Below are 2,674 nucleotides of genomic sequence, written 5' to 3' on the forward strand. Positions count from 1 at the left end.
GGAACATGATAAATATTTAAACATAAGGAAAAGCATAAATCAATTTAGAAGACAAAAAGTGGATTTTGCTTTTGAGAAGTAAAGACAATATGAAAGGAATTACTAGATGTTTTCAGATATTTGAAAAAAATTGTAATAAAATTAAAAGTTAAGTTAGAAAATCACTCTCAATGTTCATTCATTAATTGAAAAAAGTGTGCTGAGTGCCTGCAATGTGCCTAGCAAGTTTTCTAGATTCTATGGATACAAGAATGAACAAGAACAAACAATACGCAAAGGCCTGCAGTCTACTATGTTATTCCAGTAAGATTCTTCTCAAGGAGGACAAGGAGTGGATCCCCATTACCAAGCTGGGCTACCTGGTCAAGGACATGAAGATCAATTCCCTGGAGGAAATGTCTGTCTTCTCCCTGCCCATCAATCATTGACTTTTTCCTGGGGGCATCCCTCAAGGATGAGGTATTGAAGATTATACCTGTGCAAAAGCAGACCCATGCTGGCCAGCCGGTCAGGTTCAGGGCATTTGTTGCTATCAGAGATTACAATGGACACATAGGTCTGGGTGTTAACTGCTCCAAGGAGGTAGCCACTGCCATCTGTGGGGCCATCATCGTGGCCAAGCTTTTCCATTGTCCTTGTGCAAGGAGGCTACTCAGGGAACAAGATCAGCAAGCCCCACACTGTCCCATGACCACTGTGGGTCTCTGCTGGTGTGCCTCATCCTTGCCCCCCGAGGCACTGGCATTGTCTCAGCCCCTGTGCCAAAGAAGCTACTGATGATGGCCGATATGGACAACTGCTATACCTCAGCGAGGGGCTGCACTGCCACCCTGGGCAACCTTGCCAAGGCCACTTTTGATGCCATTTCCAAGACCTACCCCTGACCTCTGGAAAGAGACTGTGTTCACCAAGTCTCCTTATGAGGAATTTACTGACCATCTTGTAAAGATCCACACCAGAGTCTCCATGCAGAGGACTCAGACTTCAGCTGTAAGAAAAATAAAGTGAATTAAAGCTTAAAAAAAAATCTTCTCAGGCAGTTCACCAGATAATTCCTGTGTAATCATATGCAATTGAGGACATGGATTCAAAGCTCATCTGCAACCCAACATCACCTTTTAAGATGGAATATGTTAGTAAAGGATGCTCTGTGCTTGTCCCCACCTCATCATTCCACTCTTTGAATATCCTCAAAGACTACATGCTGAATTTTTTTTAGGAACTTTAGGTAAGGAAAAGAGCATAGCATTTGAGTAAGAGCTGTGTTGTCCAGTACACCAGCCACCAGCCACAGGTAACTACTGAGCAACTGAAATGTGGCTAGTTCAGATTGAGACGTGCTCTAAGTGTAAAACACACTGGATTTTGATGGCTCAGTTTCAAAAAGAAAGTGTAAGCTATCCAAAAACTTTGTGTTGAGTACATATTGAAATGCTAATATTTTTAACACATTGAGTTAAATAAAATATGTTATTAGTTTATCATTTCTTTTTACTTTTTTTATGTGGCTACTAGAAAACTTATATCTGTGACTCAGTTTCCCCAAGTGAGGGGATCTACATTTGTTTCCTATATCAGCTCAGTACTGTTACATAACAGAAGCTGATTCTTATTGAGTACTCAGCTCATTGAGTGGCAAACTCTCTTCCAAGCAAGTTACTTGTGTTTAAACATTTATCCTCATAATAACCCTGTGAAGAACGATTTCTCTGGATGAATAATTTGAGGCACTGAAAGGTCAAGAAACTTGCCAAAGGCTATACATCCAGTGACCAGGAGAGCAATATGGCTTTAAAGCTATAACTAACCCAGTGACTCTCAATCCTGAGTGTCATCAGAATTACCTGCAGAGCTTGTTAAAACGCAGATTGCTGAGCTCCTCCTCCGAAAGTTCTGACTCGTTTGACCTGGGGAGTAACCTGAGAATGTGCATTGCTAACAAGCTTCCAGGTGATTTTGATGCTGCTGATTTGCAAACCACATTTTGAGAACCATTAGTCTAATAAAGTCCTCAGCATTTTTGAACCATTGTTTCTTTACCTTAAAGTGTGGATATTTCATATACCTACCTCACAAACCATGAAATTCACCATTTTAAAGGGTGCAACTCCAGGGTTTTGGTATATTCAGTTTTGCAACTATCATTGCTATCCAGTTCCAAAATGTTTCCATCACTCCAAAAAGAAACCCAATATCCATTAGCAGTCTCCATTACCCCTTCCCCGAGGTCCTGGTAACCACTAATCACCTTCTTTATGGATTTGCCTATTATGGACATTTCATGCAAATTGAAAATATAGTATGTGGTCTTTTGTGTCTGGCTTCTTTCACTTAGCATAAGGTTTTCAGGGTTCATCCATGTTATAACATGTATGGATACTTAATTCCATTTTATGGTCAAATAATATAAAATTATATGGGCATACCACATTTTGTTTATACATTTATCAGTTGATGCACATTTTGGTTGTTTCCACTTTTTGGTTATTTATGAACTTGTGTGGATTTGTTTTCATTTTTTCATGGGATATAACTGGGAATGAGTTCAGTAGGAGTGGAATTGCTGACTCCTATAGTGTCTCTATATTTAACATTTTGAAGAACTATCAAACTATTTCCAAAGCATTGTACCATTTTACATTACCATTGGCAATGTATGAGGGCTCCAGTTTTT

General features: G+C 39.6%; 1 pseudogene; it reads left to right on the top strand.

Moving 5' to 3' along the window:
- The first annotated feature begins 251 nt into the window (after window positions 1–251).
- Window positions 252–1,988, top strand: LOC124523416 (40S ribosomal protein S2-like; annotated as a pseudogene).
- The last annotated feature ends 686 nt before the right edge of the window (window positions 1,989–2,674 follow it).

Source organism: Lynx rufus, unplaced genomic scaffold (assembly GCF_022079265.1).
Source record: "Lynx rufus isolate CCGP_SWC_20201006 ecotype Redwood Valley unplaced genomic scaffold, mLynRuf1.p SCAF_4, whole genome shotgun sequence".
NCBI classification, from domain to species: domain Eukaryota; kingdom Metazoa; phylum Chordata; class Mammalia; order Carnivora; family Felidae; genus Lynx; species Lynx rufus.